This window comes from Chiloscyllium punctatum, chromosome 7 (assembly GCF_047496795.1).
Source record: "Chiloscyllium punctatum isolate Juve2018m chromosome 7, sChiPun1.3, whole genome shotgun sequence".
In the NCBI taxonomy this organism is placed as follows: domain Eukaryota; kingdom Metazoa; phylum Chordata; class Chondrichthyes; order Orectolobiformes; family Hemiscylliidae; genus Chiloscyllium; species Chiloscyllium punctatum.
In genome coordinates, this window is record NC_092745.1 from 124,806,340 (window position 1) to 124,828,267 (window position 21,928).

The following is a 21,928-nucleotide window of genomic DNA, read 5'->3' on the forward strand; positions in this document are numbered from 1 at the left end:
GTGTAGCTTCTGCCTGTTGGAAGAAGTTGGAAGGGAGTATAACGGGGTGGGAAGGGTCTTTGATAATGTTGGCTGCCGTTCCGATAGTGTAGTTGGAGTCAATGGATGGAAGGCAGGCTTGTGTGATGGACAGTTTGTTGGATAAATATTTGAACATTGCTCAGTGACTTCAAAGCAATTAGGTTTGATGTGAAGTTGGGTTATTTTTATTGCTTATTCTCAGGGTGTGGGTGTCTTTGGCAAGACTTGTGTTTATTGCTCATCTTTTATCACTATTTAGAAGGTGGTGTTGAGCCTGCTGGTTAGACAGCTCAGCCCATGTAGTGCTCCCACATTATTTTTAGGGAGGAAGTTTCAAGATTTTAGCCCAGTAACAACGAAAGCATCTGCAATATAGCTCCAAGCTATGATTTGGTCAAGTCGAAGAAGATAGAGGGAGTAACCATGGATGGCCTTGACAATATTTATCCTTCGATCCAAATCAGGAAGAAACAAGTTACCTGGCCATTGCTGTTTCTGGGATTTTTAATGTAAATTGGTGACCATGTTTCCTACGTTTAAACAGTGACTACATTTCAAAAGTAACTCATTGACTAAAAAGTACTGTATAAATGCAACTTTTCCTTTCTGCTTTTCTATATCTACATACCTTCCTTCCTGCATTTTTTTCTTTTCTTATACTTGCACGCTCACTCTCTCAGCACACCAACATTTCTAAACGTCCTCCACAGCATTTCCAAAAAACTTTGCCATATCAGACATTATTGCAAAAATGTTTGTTACAAGTCGCATGTCCAACCCTTTCAATAAGGCTAGTGCTGGGTATCAACTCATTTCAGCTGAACATTGGCTGCTCAGTGAATGGTTCAACTCATCAGATACTGATCGTGCAAACGGAGCATCAAGTCGTCTTACAGGGGTAAGTCACGTCATGATGGTTCTAGTTCAGGGCCTTCTGACATGCACCCATCTGAACAAGGCAGTGGCATTGGCGCTACATTATTAATCTGGACACCCAGGTAATATTCTGGGCAGCAGGAAAATCAGTGTTTCAGGCAGAAGCCCTTCATCAGGTCTGATTCCTGAAGAAGGGCTTATGCCCGAAACATTGATTCTCCTGCTCCTCAGATGCTGCCTGACCTGCTCTGCTTTTCCAGTACCACACTCTCGACTCTAATCTCCAGCATCAGCAGTCCACACTTTCTCCTACTGTTCGGGGGACCCAGGTTCGAATCCTGCGACAGCAGATGGTGGAATTTGAATTCAACAATAATCTGGAAATAAGAGTTTAATGATGAACATGAAACCATTGCTGATTGTTAAGGTTCACTGATGTCCTTAGAGAAGGAAACTGCCACCCTTACCTGGTCTGGCCTCCATATGACTCCAGAGCCCACAGTGAAGTGGCTGACTCTTAACTGCCCTCTGGCATGGATGGGCATTACACAGCCAGGGATACCCTCATCTCAAGAATCAAATGAAAACAAAACATGCTTCCTAAATGGGCAACCCATGGGCTATGCCAGAGATAGCTGGACACACAATGTACTTAGCGCAGTTGGCTGGACCAGACATGGAGATCTGGGGAAACTCAGCAAGTCTGGTAGTATCTGTGAAGAGAGAAACACAGTTGGCATTTGAGTCTGGTATGGCTCTTCTTCTGAATTGAAATAGAGGTAGATGAGGGGGTCAGAGCAGCAGATGCACTGAATGAACAGATGAATAGAATAAATGCCCAAGGAAACCCAAACACATAAATAAAAACACCACCAGTGTTTCATTCGGTGGTTCACTGATGATGTTAGCTAGTATGGTGACAAAACGTCTGAAAATGAACCTTCCAGCTCAGCGAGAAAACCTACATCCAGAAATGAATAGAATGTACTGTAGCCAAATTTACTGATGGCATAAAAATAACTGGCAAGGCAGGTTGTAAGGACGATACCGTTTTGCAGAGAGATATTGAGAGTTTAAGTAAGTGGGCACAAAGTTGGCAGGTGGAGCATAATGTGGGAAAAAGCAAAGTTGTTTCATTCGGATGATAGAATGGAAGAACATTTAAATTTTGCCCAGAAAACTGCAGCACAGAAGAACTTGAAGTACTTGTGTACTGAACACAGAAAGCTAGCTCACAAATGCAGCAGGTAATCAGGAAGGCTAATGTTGTCTTATTTCAGGCGGTTGGAGTATAAGAGCAGGGAAGTCTAAATGTAACTGTACAAGGTGCTGGTGAGACCACATCTGGAGTACTCTGAGCAGTTTTCATCCCCTTATTGAAGGAAAGGTCTTTTCATTTGAGGCAGTTCAGAGAAGGTTGGTTAGATGATCCCTGGGATTGAGGAACTGTTTTATGAGCAAAGGTTAGACAGGTTAAATTCATTGGAATTTTGAAGAATGAGAGGGGATCTTATTTAAACATAGAGGATTCTTAAGAGACTTGACAGGGTCAATACTGCAAGGATGTTTCCCCTTGTGGGAGAGTCTAAGACTAGACAGCTTAGTTTCAGAATAAAAGGGTGCTAATTTCAAACAAGATTTCTTCTCTGAGAGAATTGCAAGTTTTTCGAAAGTCTTGTCACAGTGAGCTGTGGGGCAGGTGCTCATTAAGGTCCAAGAACAGAAGTTGCTGGAAAAGCTCAGCAAGTCTGGCAACTTATGGAATGAGCTGCCAGAGGAAGTGCTGGAGGCTGGTACAATTGCAACATTTAAGAGGCATTTGGATGAGTATATGAAAGGAAGGGTTTGGAGGGATAAGGGCCGGGTGCTGGCAGGTGGGACTAGATTGGGTGGGGATATCTGGTCGGCACAGATGATTTGGACTGAAGAGTCTGTTTCCATGCTGTACATCTCTATGACTCTAAATCAGAGTTAAAATTTCGGGTCCAGTGACCCTTCTTCAGAATGTGTTAATCACATACCTTAAGACTTAGGTTTCATGGTGTCTTCAAACTTACCTTTCAACAAAGTTGCCAAACTAGCTTCCTTTCTTCATTAATCTACTTGAGAAATGTGCTGAGGGGGTTTCTAGGCTAATGACCACAAGCCTATGCTTACTGGTCAATATATGCAAAAGTATGAACAAGGAGTAGGCCATTTAGCCCCTCAAGCCTGCTAAAATTAAAGAAGATCATGTCTAATCTTATTGTAATATCAAACTCTCATTCCTGCATACTCCTGGTGACCTTTCACCCCATTACTTATCAATAATCTATCTACTTCTACCTTAAACATAGTCAAAGTCTCCGCTACCACGTTTTCCAGAATAGAGTAGGTGGGATGGTGATAGGTGGATGCAGGTAGGAGGTAACAGTGATTGGTCAGTGGTAAGGGTGGAGCGGATAGGTGAGTAGGAAGATGGACAGGTTAGGTTAGGTCAGGTCAAGGAGGCGAGGATGAGGGACATGGAATAAGGCTGGGGGAGGAGGGATTGTGAAACTGGTGAAGTTGATTTTGAGGCCATTGGGCTCTTAGCTCCCAAGGGGAAATATCAGATGTTGTTCCTCCAGTTTCCGTTTGGTCTCACTCTGACAGCGGAGGAGGCCAAGGATGGACACACCACCATGTGGGAGGGAAATTCAAATGGAAGAGCAGTTTGGTTGGTGAATGCAGAGTGCAGATGCTCTCCAAATCTGTCCTCGAGTCTGTGTTTGGTCAATTCGATATAGAGGAGACCACATTGAGAGCAACAGATACAATAGATCAGGTTGGATGCAGTGTAGTTGAATCTCTGACAGATCTGGAAGGATTGTTTGGGGCCTTGGAAAGAGGTGAGAGGGGAGGTGTGGGGACAAGTGTTGCACCTCTTACAGTTGCAGGGAAAGGTGTGGGGGAGAAGTTGGTGGGGAGTGTGGAGTTTATGAGGGAGTCACGGAATGAACAGACCCTGTTGAAAGGGTGGGGAAGGAAATATCATTTTGGACATGGGGTCCGATTGTAGTTGGCAGAAATGTCGGAGGATGATGCGTTGGATTCGGAGGTTGATGGGGTGTTACATGAGGACTAAGGGGACTCTATCCTTCTTGTTGTTGTGGGGAGAGGGTTTGAGGACAGAAGTGCAGGAGATGGGGGAAATGTGACTGAGGGCATCCTTCTTCTCCGTGTCCACCCTGTCAAGACCTTTCAGGATCTTATATGTTTCAGTCAAGCTGCCTCTTACCCTTCCAACACTAGCAAATACAGGCCTAGTCTGTTCAACCTCACAGTGCATTGGGACTCCTATAGTTCCAGGTGTGACAAGACCAGTCTTGTCAACATTAATTGCACACATACCATCTGCTCACTATTTAAGCTTAACGCACAGGTAGGATGAATCAAATCTATCTTGCACAGAAATGGCTACACTGATCAAATTATTGCTTGCCATATACCATACAAACTCATCTAAGGGTCTAAGCCAGCTAGATCCTTGTCGTTTGAGTGTTTTACTTCATTTGGTCATGAAGTGGAGTTAAGCAATGGGTGAAGCTAGCTGTCTCAGGCTGCTGCTTCACAATAAGGACAAAAATGGTATTCTCCACTATCAGGGTGTTGCCATCAAGTCAAAAAGACATTCTGCCAATATCACAAGTGAGTAATGTGGGTTCTGAGTTGTGGTGCCAGTGTGATGACACGTATGTTAGCCTAATGCAGAAATTAGGACGCCATAATGAGTAGTGGGCAGAAACTATACCATTAACTGATGATAGCAGGCAAGAGGCTGGCTGTATTCAATTAAACAATGCTTGCAAACTCAGATTCTAGTGGACAACATTACCTGTGATTCTGCTCTTGGACAACACCTGTTAAATAATCCTGACTGGGTTAAGAGTTATACCTGTGGTAAGAGTGTCACTGAAAACCAATTTAACATGTTCAGTCAGTCCCGCAGTATGATTCACTTGGAAACTATATTTTTCTCAGACAAGATTCTAACAGTCCCCTGCAAAGCCTGCTGTAGAGATGTATAATCTTTGAATGCCTATGCATAAGCCATTGAATGTAGCAGAGCAGGTCCAACATGCGATTCCTCGGCAGATAGGATCCTGGGATTTATAAAAAAGGGCACAAATAGCATAAGAATAAAGAAGTTATGGTGAACTTATAAAGAGGGTGTGGAAAAGATTATTAAGAATGGTTGAGGGATTTTGGTGAGATGACCAGGTCGGAGTAGCTCGAACAGTTTTCCTTTGGGAAGAGAAAGTTGAAAGCAGATTCAGAAATGTCTTCAAAATCATGGGTGGCCTGGACGGGGCAGATATAGAGAAACTTGCTTGTTGGCAGAAAGGTCAATAACTCGAGGCAAGATGATGAAAAGCCATTATTTTGTAGTAAGGGGTTAAGATCTGGGATGCACTGCCTGAGACTGTGGTGAAGATAAATTCAAACCGTGGCATTCCAAGGGAAATTAGAAAGTTATTTGAGAAAGAAATCATTCTTTGGCATCGTGGAAATGATCACAGATGGCCTACTGAGTTGCTCTAACATCATTCATCGTCAGAGGTCCCTCATAGGCAAGGATGACTCTCTTCCACTCTCAGGGTGGCTGTACAGACCGAGGGCGCTACCACAGACTCTGTTACACCTGGGGCAGGTGGTGGTCACAGGAAGGGGGTGGTGAGATGTCATGTGACAGCGCGTTCCTTTTGCTGTTTCCTACCGGCTTCCGCTTTCTCCCAACGGCAAATCTCGAGGTGCTCGATGTCTTCTCGAATACTCCTCCTCTGCTTTGGATAGTCTTGGGCCATTGATTCCTGGGTGTCTGTGAGAATGTTGCACTTTGCCAGTGAGGCCTTGAGTGGTATCACATCATTCCCATGACCAACACGAGACTCTTCAAGCAGGTACTCGAGCTCCAGCTTCGAAACGGCAGGCAAGCCTCAGGTGGACGGAGGAAGTTCTTCTGGGGTACCCTTAAGGCTCTAACATTGAACTGGCTTGGAAACTATGGACTCAATGGCTTCCTTTAGCCCAGAAACAACTCTGTGATACAATAATTCTGTATTTTAATGCTCCACCACTCAATATCATCTTGGCATTATTTACATGAAGGTGTCAAAGTCACCTAAGCTGTCACTTAATTACAAATGAATCTCCTTATCTCATGAACATTCCCATTTACTTGCATTGCACTGTGTATCATTAGGTTGGCTCCAAGCCCATAGCTTCTTTCTGAATTAAATCAACATTAATCTGACACATCAGGTAATCCTGAATGAGATTCAATGGTGGGTGCATACAAGCACTCTGCAGCTTAATTGAATCATTCTGACCCAAAAGATTTGATATGAGGACTCATCAGACAACTGAATAGGATGACCCACATTACTGTTTGCATGTTGGGTTTTCATACCTCGAGGCAAGGTCATTTTGTGTTATATTGAATGAGTTTAATTCTGGGATGAGACGGTTCTGCAGAATAATATTAGGTTAGCTCTGCTGCCTCACAGTGCCAGAAACTCTGGTTCGATTCCAGCCTCAAGCGACTGTCTGCATGGAGTTGCACTTTCTTGCCATGGATATCATAGAGGTGCATATCACTGAGTTTGAATAGCAGCTGTAGATCACACTGGAATAGGCCCACAGTCTGGAAATCTGCACTAGACCTCAACACAACATGGGCACAAAGATATGAAGAAGATAGAGTGGTTGTTATGATTCTAGCTGAAGGTGCTACCTAAACAGGTCAGACCTCAGAGTGCAAACTGACTTATGTTTCATCTTTTTATTGAGTTGACATTGTGTTCAGTCACTGAAACATAGTCAGAAGTCACATGACAGTAGATTATAGTCCAACAGGTTTATTTGAAATCACAAGCTTTCAGAGCACAGCCCCAACATCAGGTGAAGTCGCTTGAGACTTCCGAAAGCTTGTAATTTCAAATAAACCTTTTGGACTATAACCTGGCATTGTGTAACTTCTGATTTGTCCAGCCCAGTCCAACACCAGCATTCCACATCATGCTACCACTAAAACACAGACTCACAATGCTGTAGAATTTCTTTAAGAACAGATCAGAAGTTTATCACAAAAGAGATGAGAGTTAAAAAAAACCTATCAAGATAATAAAGGAGTTCAGAAAAATCTTTAAAAGACCACTGGTTGACAGAGATTGAGTATTAGATTAGATTACTTACAGTGTGAAAACAGGCCCTTCGGCCCAACAAGTCCACACCAACCCTCCAAAGAGGGACCCACTCAGACCCATTCCCCTACATTTACCCCTTCACCTAATGCCATGGGCAATTCAGCATGGCCAATTCACCTAACCTGCACATTTTTGGACTGTGGGAGGAAACCCATGCAGACATGGGGAGAATGCGTAAACTCCACACAGACAGTTGCCTGAGGCAGGAATTGAACGCAGGTCTCTGGCACTGTGAGGAAGCAGTGCTAACCACTGTGCCAATGTGATGCCCTTGAAGTCCAGATAAAGTATGCCTCCATATCAAATCTTTAAGCTTCACTTAATTGAATTTCTTTCTTGTGCTGCCTTACAGTGCCAGAGACCCAGGTTCGATTCCAGCCTCGAGCGACTGTCTGTGTGGAGTTGCACTTTCTTCCCATTGGTATCATGGAGACGCACATCACTGTGGCATATTCATTCCCAAATAGTCATGAAATTGAGCGCTACAATTTACTCAGTTTCTAAAACTCTGGCGATGCGAAGTGTCCACAACTCCCCTTAGAGCACAGATGTTCATTAGCAGTGCATTAGCACATTGCTGAACTTGCTACTTGATAACAAAACTACAGCCTCGGGCGACTGTCTGTGTGGAGTTTGCACCTTCTCCCCGTGTCTGCGTGGGTTTTCTCCGAGTGTTCCGGTTTCCTCCCACAGTCACAAAGGCGTGCAGGTTAGGTGAATTGGCCATGCTAAATTGCCCATAGTGTTAGTTGCATTAGTCAGAGGGAAATGGGTCTGGGTATGTTACTCTTCGGAGGGTCGGTGTGGACTGGTTGGGCCAAAGGGCCTGTTTCCACACTGTAGGGAATCTAATCTAATCTAATCTAAAGACAGCAAGTTTATTTTTCATTCATGACACTAGGGCATCGCTGACTGGGCCCAGTATTTATTGCCCATCCCTCGTTGCCATTCAGAAGATAGAGATGAATGCCTTCTTGAACCTTTGTAGTCTATGTGCTATAGGTGGGTCCACAATGGCTGTTGAAGAGGGAATTGCAGGATTTTGACCCAGTGACACTGAGGGAACAGCAATGTATTTCCAAACTAGCATGATGATTGGCTTGGATGGGAACTTGCAGGGGATGGTGCTCCCATGAATCTGCTGCCTTTGTCCTTCTAGATGGAAGTGGTCATGAGTTTGGACTATCTGAGGATCGTTGGTGAATTTCCTCCACTAATTTTTAAAAAAGAAACAAACTAATTAACAATTAACATTTAACAAATATTGCCTTCAGGAACACAAAAAAAGATCAAAAAGTAGGCTAAATCAAAATGGAGTTGGTTGGGGAACTAATGTACACCTGCCCTTATCGTCTGCACCTCTCTCCAACAGCCTTGAGGGTCCTGTGCAGCTGGATACAAACATAGCCAGGGATTAAGTTAGAATTATATTTTATTGTCACATGTACTCAAGTACAAAGTGTAAATTGTCACCATTCTGTGGCACCATCTTAGGTATAAAGGTACTGAGGTACAAAATCTTAGGTACAAAGTAAAAAAATAAAGAGATAAAGTAAGAGGATCAACAGTGTTTAAAGGCTTAGCCAAGCTGGGCTTGCAGTCTCTGCAAGGGCTCGATCTCCATTGGTTTGACCTGCTATCCAGGAGACCTGGGGCTGCCTGATCTCACCGCTACCGCAGATACCAGGGACCTCCCTCACCATTGTGTTGGGCTCACTCTTCCTGCATTGGGCTCGATCTCCTGTTACAACACGGGGTAAACTCTCTTTGTTAATTAAAGAAAATATTTGTCCCGTGGCAGGAATCTGTGAAAATTTGAGAGGCCAAGAACTATTCCCAAAAGTCACTATTTAAAGTAAAAACAAATTAAGAACTTTATTCTTTAAGTCTAACACAAAATATTGACCAACAACTGCTATACATCTCTAAGACACTATGACGCCATAACTATTTACAACTCCTTTCCCTAACCTATCTTTTACTTTCCCTTCTACAATAGTCTGTTAAAATCTCTGATTGAGATTGAGCGAAAATTTCAAATTTCAAAAGCAGCCAGCTGTCAAATCTTCTCTTTGCATCTTCCTCTGTCGACTTGCTCTCCAGGTCGGTGTCGATTTTTTTTCTCTATACAAACTCCTTCTCTAGACAGGTACCTCTCAGAGAGTTCTGACCAGCAGCTTATATCTGTTGGCCTTTTGGCAATTCTCCCTCAACTGTTCACGTTTTCTTGGTCTTATACCCCCAAAGCATCGGATTGTATCATTGGTTTTTAATATTGTCAATATACGCAACTCAGACTTGATTGGAGTTTGGTTTTTTTGGGGGGTATAATTTAAATTGATTGACCTAATTCAAATTTGTTTTTGTCTCCAGGCAACTAGCTACACTAGCTGCTGGACCAAAAGGTTATATTGTATCTTATTTGGATACTTACTGCAGTATGAAGTAGCTCTGAAAGGTACAGTGCACCCACATTTTCATAACACCTCTCCCCTTAAGAAGAAAATGAACCATCATCGTGAAAAGATGGCTTTTTTTTCTATTCTTTAAACACATTACCCTAACATACAGATAACTTTAATATAAGTTCACTTTAACTTCTTCCCATATACCTGTATGGGTATGATATATATATATTATATAAATATTAAATAAATACAAATCTCATCTAAACTTTTTCAGTTAAATCCGTGATAATGCATCTGTAATTACATTCTTATGACCCGCACCATGGATGACTTTTAAATTAAAAATCTGTAAAATAAGACTTCATCAAAATAGTCCCATATTCTTGTCTTTACAGCATTCTAAGAGTGTAAGAGGATTGTGTTCCATGCACACAACTGTCTCTGACACATTGCTCATGCTCTACACATTAAAATGCTGTAAGGCCAGCACCAAACTCAATAGTTCTTTTTCGATCATGGAGTATTTCCTCTGGTGGATGTTGATCTTCTTTGAAAAGTAACCAACTGGAGGTTCAATCCCATCCTCATCGTCCTGTAGGAATACAGCTCCAACTCCTATGTCACTAGCATCGATGGCAACTTTAAAAGGTTTTGAAAAGTTTGGTGTAGCGAGAACTGGTTTGGTGGTTAATATGGCTTTCAAATGTTTGAATGCCTCCTGGCATGGTTCTGTTAACCGAAACTTTGTGTTCTTCTTCAGCAAATCAGTTAACAGTGCCACTACGCTGCTGAAGTTTGGAACAAACTTCCGATGGAATCCACTGAATCCTAAGAATTGAAGCAGTTCTTTCTACGAGGTTGGTTGTGGAAATTCTTTGATGGCCTTTGTCTTTGCATACCATAGGTTCAACCTTCCATGACTGATGTTATGTCCCAAGAACGTCACCTCTGCTTTCGCGAATACAGTTTTATTTAAGTTTGTCACCAGTTTTGCTTGTCATAGTCATTCAAAGAGCTCTGCCAACTGTACCATGTGATCTTTCCAGGACTTACTAAAAAGCGTTACATCATCCAAATAGATGCACAGTTTGTTAACCGAGCCACAACTCTGTTTATGAGTCTTTGGAATGTAGTGGGTGCGTTCTTCATTCCAAAGGGCATCACTTTAAACTGATATAGCCCATTTGGGGTGACAAACACAGAAATTTTTTTCATCGTCTCTGATATAGGTGTCTGCCAGTAACCACGCTTTAAGTCCAAGTTGGTGATGTAACTGGCTTGTTTGACTTTCTCGATACAGTCCTCCAATCTCGGAATTGGATATGAGTTTGATTTTGTAATGGCGTTGACCTTCCGATAATCTATTCAGAATCATTGAGCCCTGCCCGGTTCAATGATGTCCTCGTCGAGCATTCTCTCCACCTCCATCTGGACCTGTCTGGCTTTGAAAGGATTCAGCTGACAGGGGGGTTGTTTTATCGCTGCAGTATTCCTTACGTCTACTTCATGTACAAGAGCATTAGTCACCCCCATCTGATTCTCACATACGTCCTTACACTGCAGTAACAAACCTTTTAACTACATTCTATGCTCATGAGACAGATAGCTTGCCAACCTATCCCACTGCTCAAGATCTCCTTCATTTCTTAATCTATTTTGAGGTACATCGAAATCCACATCTTCTAACACCTGTTTCTCCAATTCTTTCTCTCTAATATAATACAGTTTCAACGTTTTCACATGACATACCCATTACCTTTTCTTTTCTATCTGGCATTTTCACAAGATAGTTCACCTGACTCAACTTTTTCTCAATTTGATAGGAACCACTAAACCTGGCTTTGAGCCGATCTCCTAACACTGGTAACAATACTTGGACGTCACCCCTCGGGAAAACGTCTGAGTCTCAGAGCTTTTATCTGCTACCTGCTTCATTCTATACTGTGCCCTCTTTAGGTGCTGTTTAGCTAACTCACCTACTCTAGTTAATCTCTTCCTCACCTCCGATACATAATCTAAGTGTGAGATCTCTGACTTTGGGGTCCTGTCAGTTTTTCTTTAATTAATTTCAAAGGGCCTCTCGGTTCATGCCCGAATATGAACTCTATAGGAGTGAACTAAGTGGATTCATTTGGGACATCTCTAATGGTAAACAATACAAATGGGATATCTTTATCCCAATCATTCAGGTAATCCTAACAGTACACTCTCAATGTGGTCTTCAAGAGCTGATGTCACCTTTCTAAAGCTCCCTGGGATTCAGGATGATACGCACTGGATTGAAAGTGCTGTATACCTAAACCATCCATAGTTAAAAATCACATAACACCAGATTATAGTCCAATAGGTTTAATTAGAAGCACTAGCTTTTGGAGTGTCACTCCTTCATCAGGTGGTTGTGCCAACCACCTGATGAAGGAGCAGCGCTCCGAAAGCTAGTGCTTCCAATTAAACCTGTTGGACGATAACCTGGTGTTGTGTGATTTTTAACTTTGTACACCACAGTCCATATCTCCAAATCATAAACTATCCATAACCTCCTTAAACAGCCTAACAGTAAAATTTGATCCTTGGTCCGAGTGAATCTCTCTGGGTAGCCCATACCGTGTGAAGAAAGCTACTAACTCCTCTACCACCATTTTTGCCTTAATACTCCATAATGGAATAGCTTCCAGGTAGACCCATCCATTATGGTTAACAAATACTGGGTCCCACTTTTAGTTCTCGGTAGGTGACCCACACAACTAATTATAACCCATGTGAAAGGCTCTTCAAATGCAAGAGTCGGCAACAAAGGTGCTGGTTTTATTACCACCTATGGCTTATCTACCATTTGGCATGCACAGTAAAAGTTAACCACATCCTTGTGCATTCTAGGCCAACAAAAATGTTTTTGTACCTTTGCGTGGGTCTTTCATACTCTTAGGTGACCTCCGACATGTGCTACCCATAACATCTCCTGTCTGTATGCTACTGGCAACACAATCTGATGCACTTCGGCCCATTTCTCCTCTGCACTAACCTGCTGTGGTCTCCATTTTTCCGTCTTAAGATTCTATCTTTCAGATAATAACCCTCCAGAATATTCTCTGACTCCTTGTTGGAGTAAGCATCCACACATATATCTTTTATCATCTTGTCTTGCTGTTGCAAGTCCCTCAGCCTTTTGGGACTAAACACTTCTATCTGACCCTCTGCCTGTTCAGGTTTTTCCTGCGCCATTACATCAAACAGGGTGTCCGCTAATTGAACCTCAACTCCTTCATCTTTCTCTTTACTTTTTGCTTTGTGCTGTGACTTATGACAGTGGAATCTGGTTACCACACGGTCTGGGAAAATACCAGGATATTTCTGTTTTAACTCCTCAATTTCTTGGTCTTCCTTGGATGTCGCTACAACAAGGGGTGTCACTCCCAGCTTGGATCCCGCCAAATATTTCCCAAGAACAAACTGAATTCCTGGAACTGACACTCTGCCAATAACTCCCACTGTAACTTCCCCAGTCTTAAGTTGGAACCCTAACCTGATTTTACATAGTGGAATGCTAAATTTCTGTCCATCTATCCCACAAATTACCACAATCTTGGGTAACAGGTCCGAAAGAGTGCAAATACATTTATCTCTTACTATTAGAGACTGATTAGATCCTGTATCTCTCAAAATTATAACTTCTTGTCCTTCTCCCCCTGTTCTTTCTGAGTAAACTTTACCCACAGAAGCGAATTCTTTGTAGAGATCAGGTACTAACTCCATACCCAGCCCCTGCCCAGGCTGTGCACTCTCCTGCAGATCCTCAGCTTTCCTTGGGGTCTCCTTTACTACTTTCACTAATGCCGCTGGCTTAGCTTCTTTCACCACATCTTTTCCCAGAGTGCCTTTCTTTGATGACCAGCACTGTGACTTTACATGTCCCACCTCCTGGCAGTGAAAACACCTTTCCCCAGTGCCCTTCTGAAACCACTGGCACTATAATTGTCTGTGTCCCACTTCATTACAGTGGAAACAGCTCAGACCTTTCATCTCTTGTCCACTGTCTTGGGCTTTTTTATCCTGTGGTAAAATCTCAACCAAGCTCTCTCCTCTTGGTTTCATAGTGCAGGATCTCACCTTTTCCCAACTTCTTATCCCTCACAGGATGAAATTCCGGCCGGAAGTTTGTCTTATGCACCAACATGTCCTCATCTGCTAATTCTGCTGCCCATCTCACTTCCTGAACTTTCCGTTCCTCCACGTGAATTCTTACCACATCTGGAAGTGAGTTTTTAAACTCCTCAAGCAGAATAATCTCTCGTAGAGCCTCAAAGGTCCTATCTGTTTTTAAAACACACATCCATCTATCAAAATGATTATGCTTAATTCTTTCGAGCTCATCTTCAGTCTGACCTGGTTCCTTCTTCATGTTTCTGAACTGCTGTCTCTATGCTTCTGGTACCAAATTATAAGCACTTAAAATAGCCTGTTTAACTTCTTCATAATCCCTTGAACTCTCATCTGACAGCACGGCAAATACCTCACTACCTCTGCCTACCAGTTTAGTCTGAACTAGCATTACCCATAAATCCTCAGATAACTGAACAGGTTGGGGCTGTTTTCCCTGGAGCGTCGGAGGCTGAGGGGTGACCTTATAGAGGTTTACAAAATTATGAGGGGCATGGATAGGATAAATAGACAAAGTCTTTTCCCTGGGGTCAGGGAGTCCAGAACTAAGGGGCATAGGTTTAGGGTGAGAGGGGAAAGATATATAAGAGACCTAAGGGGCAACCTTTTCATGCAGAGAGTGGTATGTGTATGGAATGAGCTGCCAGAGGAAGTGGTGGAGGCTGGTACAATTGCAACATTTCACAGCCATCTGCATGGGTATATGAATAGGAAGGGTTTGGAGGGATATGGGCCAGGTGCTGGCAGGTGGGACTAGATTGGGTTTGGATATCTGGTTGGCATGGATGAATTGGACCGAAGGGTCTGTTACCATGCTGTACATCTCTATGACTCTAACTCCATCTGCCTAACCAATTTTTCAAATTAAATAAAGAAGGCTTCACCATCTTTCTCATCAAAGTGTGCCAGAGTTTTGATATTTTTATAAACATCAATATCTTCTCTTTTAATCTCCATCATGTTAACTTGACTTTGCTGACTAAGTCGCAACTTCTCAAATTCAAATTTTCGCAATCTCTTTGCTCAGCTAAGGGCCTTGTCTCTCTCTTTTACCTCTCTCTCTCTCTTCTCTCTCTCCTTCTCTTTCTCTCTCCCTCTATTTCTCTCTCTCCTTGTTTATCTTCTAGCTCCATTTTCTTCAATTGTCAGCTAAATTTTTCTCCCTCTACTGCACTTTTCTGTTTCTCTGACACACTTTAAGTGTTTGAGTAATTCCCTTACAATTTCAGCTTTATTTCTGTTCTTGGTTAAACCCAAATCTAATTTCTTTGCTAATCATAAATGTATGGACTTCTTCTTTCCTTCTACACTTCCTTGGTAAATTTGAGAATCATCTTCAAATTCCAGAACCCTTTTAGAAATTTTAAGAGCCATTTCTCTCACTTTTAATTTCATTAACCACAAATCACTGAAATTAAACAAATTGCCTCACCTACATTTTATTTAATGATCTAGGATACTAACCTGTACGTGTTTAAATCTGCTGGGATTTCTCGTACCCCCAAATCTATTCAAATCTGTCTAAACCAGTTCAAATCCTGGATATTTTTGATAAGGGATAGCATTACAGCTGTGCTGAGAGAGGATATTCCCAGAAATACATGCAGGGAAGTTATTTGGGTGGAACTGAGAAATAAGAAAGAGATGATCACCTTATTGGGATTGTATTATAGACCCCCTAATAGTCAGAGGCAAATTGAGAAACAAACTTGTAAGGAGATCTCAGCTATCTGTAAGAATAATAGGGTAGTTGGGGATTTTAACTTTCCAAACATAGACTGGGACTGCCATAGTGTTAAAGATTTAGATGGAGAGGAATTTGTTAAGTGTGTACAAGACAATTTTCTGATTCAGTATGTGGATGTACCTAGTAGAGAAGGTGCAAAACTTGAATTACTCTTTGGGAAATAAGGCAGGGCAGGTGATTGAGGTGTCAGTGGGGGAGCACTTTGGGGCCAGCGACCATAATTCTATTGGATTTAAAATAATGATGGAAAAGGATAGATCAGATCTAAAAGTTAAAGTTCTAAATTGGAGAACGGCCAATTTTGACGGTATTAGGCAAGAACTTTCAAAAGCTGACTGGAGGCAAATGTACACAGGTAAAGGGACGGCTGGAAAATGGGAGGTCTTCAGAAATGAGATAATGAGAATCCAGAGAAAGTATATTCCTGTTAGGGTGAAAGGGAAGGCTGTAGGTATAGGGAATGCTGGATGACTAAAGAAATAGAGGGTTTGGTTAAGAAAAAGGAAGCATATGTAAGGTATAGACAGGATAGATTGAATGAATCCTAAGGACAGTATAAAGGCAGTAGGAGTATACCTAAGATGGAAATCAGGAGGGCAAAAAGGGGACATGAGATAGCTTTGGCAAATAGAATTAAGGAGAATCCAAAGGGTTTTTACAAATATATTAAGGATAAAAGGGTAACTAGGGAGAGAATAGGGCCCCTCAAAGATCAGCAAGGGGGCCTTTGTGTGGGGCCACCGAAAATGGGGGAGATACTAAATAAGTATTTTGCATTAGTATTTACTGTGGAAAAGGATATGGAAGATATAGACTGTAGGGAAATAGACGGTGACATCTTGCAAATTGTCCATATTACAGAGGAGGAAGTGCTGGATGCCTTGAAATGCAAAAAAGAGGATAAATTCCCAGGAGTACCCTAGAACTCTGTGGGAAGCTAGAGAAGTGATTGCTGGGCCTCTTGCTGAGATATTTGTATCATCGATAGTCACAGGTGAGGTGCCGGAAGACTGGAGGTTGGCTAACGTTGTGCCACTATTTAAGAAGGGTGGTAAAGACAAGCCAGAGAACTATAGACCAGTGAGCCTGACCTCAGTGGTGGGCAAGTTGTTGGAGGAATCCTGAGGGACAGGATGTACATGTATTTGGAAAGGCAAGGACTGATTAGGGATAGTCAACATGGCTTTGTGTGTGGGAAACCATGTCTTACAAACTTGATTGAGTTTTTGAAGAAGTATCAAAGAGGATTGATGAGGCAGAGCGGTAGATGTGATCTATATGGAATTCAACATGGCATTAAACAAGGTTGCCCATAGAAGACTGATTAGCAAGGTTAGATCTCACGGAATACAGGGAGAACTAGCCATTTGGATACAGAACTGGCTCAAAGGTAGAAGACAGAGGGTGGTGGTGGAGGGTTGTTTTTCAGACTGGAAGTCTGTGACCAGTGGAGTGCCACAAGGATCGGTGCAGGGTCCTCTACTTTTTGTCATTTATATAAATGATTTGGATGCGAGCATAAGAGGTACAGTTAGTAAGTTTGCAGATGACACCAAAATTGGAGGTGTAGTGGACAGTGAAGAGGGTTACCTCAGATTACAACAGGATCTTGACCAGATTGGCCAATGGCTGAGAAGTGTCAGATGGAGTTTAATTCAGATAAATGCGAGGTGCTGCATTTTGGGAAATCAAATCTTAGCAGGACTTATACACTTAATGGTAAGGTCCTAGGGAGTGTTGCTGAACAAAAAGACCTTGGAGTGCAGGTTCATAGCTCCTTGAAAGTGGAGTCGCAGGTAGATAGGATAGTGTCGAAGGCATTTGGCATGCTTTCCTTTATTGGTCAGCGTATTGAGTACAGGAGTTGGGAGGTCATGTTGCACCTGTACAGGACATTGGTTAGGCCACTGTTGGAATATTGTGTGCAATTCTGGTCTCCTTCCTATCGGAAAGATGTTGTGAAACGTGAAAGGGTTCAGAAAGATTTACAAGGATGGTTGGTGGATTTGAGCTATAGGGAGAGGCTGAACAGGCTGGGGCTGTTTTCCCTGGAGCGTCAGAGGCTGAGGGGTGACCTTATAGAGGTTTACAAAATTATGAGGGGCATGGATAGGATAAATAGACAAAGGTTTTTCCCTGGTGCCTGGGAGTCCAGAATTAGAGGGCATGGGTTTAGGGTGAGAGGGGAAAGATATAAAAGAAACCTAAGGGGCAACTTTTTCATGCAGAGTGTGGTACGTGTATGGAATGAGCTACCAGAGGAAGTGGTGGAGGCTGGTACAATTACAACATTTAAGAGGCATTTGGATAGGTAAATGAATAGGAAGGGTTTGGAGGGATATGGGCCGGGTGATGGCAGGTGGGACAAGATTGGGTTGGGATGTCTGGTCAGCATGGACTGATTGGACCAAAGGGTCTGTTTCCATGCTGTACATCTCTATGACTCTCAGCCCACAAACTGGTATGACACGGGGTAAGCCCTCCACCCCCACGGGCTAATTTAAACCAGCAACACAGAAAAGATTTATCCCATGCAGTAATCTGTGAAAATTCAAGATGTCAAGAACTATTCACAAAAGTCACTATTTGAATAAAAAAAGTAAGAAATTTATTCTTTAAGTCTCACATAAAATATTAACCATCAACTATTGACAACTCCTTTCCCAATCCTATCTTTCACTTTCCTTTCCACAATTCTAGTCTGATAAAGCCCTTGATTAAGATTGTGCCAAAACATTCAAATTTCAAAAGCTGTCGAATTTTCTCTTTGTATCTTCCTCTGTGGACTTGCTCTCCAGTTTGGTGTTGATGTTTTTCTCTATACAAACTCTTTCTCTAGACAGGTACCTCTCAGAGAGTTCTGACCATCAGCTTATATCTATTGGTCTTTTGGCAATTCTCCCTCAACTGTTCACGTTTTCTTGGTCTTATACCCCCAAAGCGTCGGATTGTGCCATTGGTTTTTAATCTTGGCAATATACTCAATTCAAACTTGATTGGAGTTTGGTTTATTTGGGGCATAGATTAGATTCCCTACAGTGTGGAAACAGGCCCTTTGGCCCAACAAGTCCACACTGATCCTCCGAAGACCAAACCATCCCTCTCTGACTACTGCACCTAATGCTATGGGCAATTTAGCATGACCAATTCACCTGACCTGCACATCTTTGGTGATTGTGGGAGGACATAACGCTCTGACCGCCAAAGATCCTGCTTCAGGTCCCCAGCCGCTTCCACCCTCTGGACCTGATGGTGAAGGGCAGTATGTTGTGAATTTTGTCTCCCTCTGATGGCTGGCTAATAGAGACCCATGAGAAGAATTCAGCTCTTTCTTATTTGAAAATTCACCAACAAATTACCTGTTTACGAACTAAGTAAGGAACAAGTCACATGCACTGCCCACTGGGACAGTGCAACAGCAACATAAATTCAGAACAGGTCTGAAAAGGGAGAAGAAACTGAATCAGGATGGTGCTGGAGGGCAAGGTGATGCCATCCAGTCCCTGGGGTGGCCACCTCTTTCTAAGAGTTTTGAGGGTGTAGATGGGCACAGTGTGCTCCCTCCTCAAGGGCATCTGGGCTTGAATATCAATGCAGAAGAGAAGAAAAACTCTAATACTTTTAAGCAACACGTTCACTACACACATCTGAATGCAGGGTTCTTGGCACAGAGGTATGGACATTACTGATGTGTCACAAGAGCTCTCTCTTTAGATTCTCAATCCAACTCTCTCCAGCTGAACTATTTCCTCTAAGTGTGAGAACTCAGCTCTGTTTGATGCTCTTTTTCCAGAACAAATACATCCAGGAGGTGTTATCACACACAACTGAAGATGTTTTTTACACCAGCACAAAATGACTCCATGTTAATTACCTCCATTATTCACCACCACTACATCACGAAATAATTTCCAATTAATCAATTTACCTTCCAATCCCATTAAGATCAATGCAATAGCCCTCAATGTGAATGAGACAGAGGGAGGTTAGTCAGGGATTGAATGAGAAAGGTTCAACACATACGTGGAGATATTTCTAACCAACCTTTTCAGACATGTGATCACACAACTCTGAAGCAGGTGAGACTTGAACCAGAATCATGTAGCCCCAAGGTAGGGACTCTACTATTGTACCACAAAAGCTCTTAGCTGCAATCTTCACTCCAAGACTGAGCTACTTTAACTGGATGGAAGATGTTATTCTTCCTCAGAACCCAGCTCTTCCTTATTTTTTGCATCAACCTGTTCAAAGATGTTATGACGTATTGTTGGAGCAGGTGGGATTTGAACCCTAGCCTCCTAGTTCAGGCTAATGGACATTGTCACTGCATCACAAGAGCCCAGGGCCAGCTCTTAAATACAAAGTCCAGACAGCATCTACGCCTCTCAAGCAACTCTGCAGCTGTTCTGGTTTATCTTTATGTCGACTGCCCTTTCTAACACTGACACCCAGTTCCTGACAGAGGAATATCCCACTGTGCTCAGTTATTGATGAACAGAGATCATCATACTTCAAACAGCTGCTGACCAATTGTGGTCAGTACATTAAGTACAGAAGTTGGGAGGTCATGTTGCATCTGTACACGATTTTCAGAACACTGCGTTCAATTCTGGTCTCTCTGCTATAGGAAAGAGATTGTGAAACTTGAAAGGGTGCAGAAAAGATTTACAAGAGGGGTTGAACTGTAGGGAGAGGCTGGAATTATTTTTCCTGGAGTGTTGGAGGTTGAGGGGTGACCTTATAAAAGTTTAGAAAATCATGAGGGGTCATGGATACAGTGAACAGCCAAGGTCTTTTCCCCAGTGTGGCTGAGTCCAAACTTAGAGAGCGTGCGTTTCAGGTGAAAGGGGAAAGACTTAAAAGGGACCTAAAAGGCAATACTTTTACACAGAGGCTGGTGCATGTTTGGAATGAGCTGCCAGAGGAAGTGGTGGAGGCTGGTACAATTATAACATTTAAAAAACATCTGGATGGTTATATGAATAGGAAGGGTTTAGAGGGATGTGGGCCAAATGCTGTCAAACAGGACGAGTTGAACCAAAGGGCCTGTTCCTGATCTATACTTCTCTGTGACATGCATAATTTCATAATACGATAGTGTGATTTGTAGTGAAAATACTGACTCATTTGACTGAAAAGCATTCCTCTGAGGACAATCTGACTGTGGTTGGCTTTTGGACAGCTCATCAGCAAGAATAAAGTGACACAGATATCGTTCCATCACCTCCCGCTGACCTTTCTTTCCGATATGACAGAGAGGGTTAGGGTTGCACCTAGATGTGCAGAGGAGGTTAATGAAAAGCCGAATGACTGCACAGAAACCTCAGTCCAGAAATGCTTTGGATCCTGACGGGAAGCGACGTAACTGTTGTGTAGGTTTGCAACAAAGGAAGCTGATGTAATAGGCAATTCATATTAACCCTTTCCTCAGGGATAGAATTTCCTGACTTCCCACTGTCCAGTCCTATTCACTTGTGAGAATGTTCTCTAGGATTTCTGCTCTTGCCCCGAGTTGCTGCAGTCATCAAGTCAATAGGGAGTGGACTTAGCTCTGGCAAAAGCCATTGTGTTTTTACCGATTGAGGGTGTGGTTTTCAAATAATCAGACTATGACGTAAATGTTTTCTGTGCTACTGATGGCTGTGGCTGCTTTGAAGTCACAGCTGGAGCATTGGTCTGTTGTGACTGAAGAGCTTCCAAACTGTAAATGTGTCACGTCTTTCATGTGGAATGTATCCCTCGAGGGGGATCAGAACTGAAGAGTTTCTCAGTTACTTACACTCGTGCCTGTGAATCAGACATTCATGGGCTTAAGTCACACACGCAGACTAAATGCCAAAATTAATTCTAACACTATTATTGAGGAAGTGCTACACTGGAACAGTCTTATGAATAATGCATTCTGAGGCAGATATAAAAGATCTAAGTAAGTGTACTCCCTGTTGCCCACGTCCATATTTGTCTTCTAACCAACCTCATTAAAAAAAACACAGCATCTGGTAATTTATCACTTGGCCATTTGTGGGATCTTGCAGTGCATATATTGGCTCATTCAGAAGCACATCAAACATGACAGAAGGAGTCAAAACAGAAAGCACAATGGATGCAGTAAATCAGAAACAAAAATGAAAATTGCTGGAAAAGCTCAGCAGGTCTGGCAGCATCTGCGGAGAGAAATCAGAGGTAACATTTAAGGTCCAATTACTGGACAGAACGAGTAGTCCATAGATTCTCCTGCAATCCTGAGCCTGGTTTACCAGATAGCAGAGTGGCTCAGTGGTTAGCACTCCCAGCACCAGGACCTGGGTTAGATTCCAGCCTCAGGTGACTGTCTGTGTGGAGATTGCACTTCTCCCTGTGTCTGCGTGGGCTTTCTCCCACAGTCAAAAGATGTGCAGGTCAGGTGGATTGGCCGTGAGAAACTCCCCCTTAGTGTGCAGGTGAGGTAGTTTAGCTATGAAAAATGCAGGGTTACAAGATTGGGGTGGAAT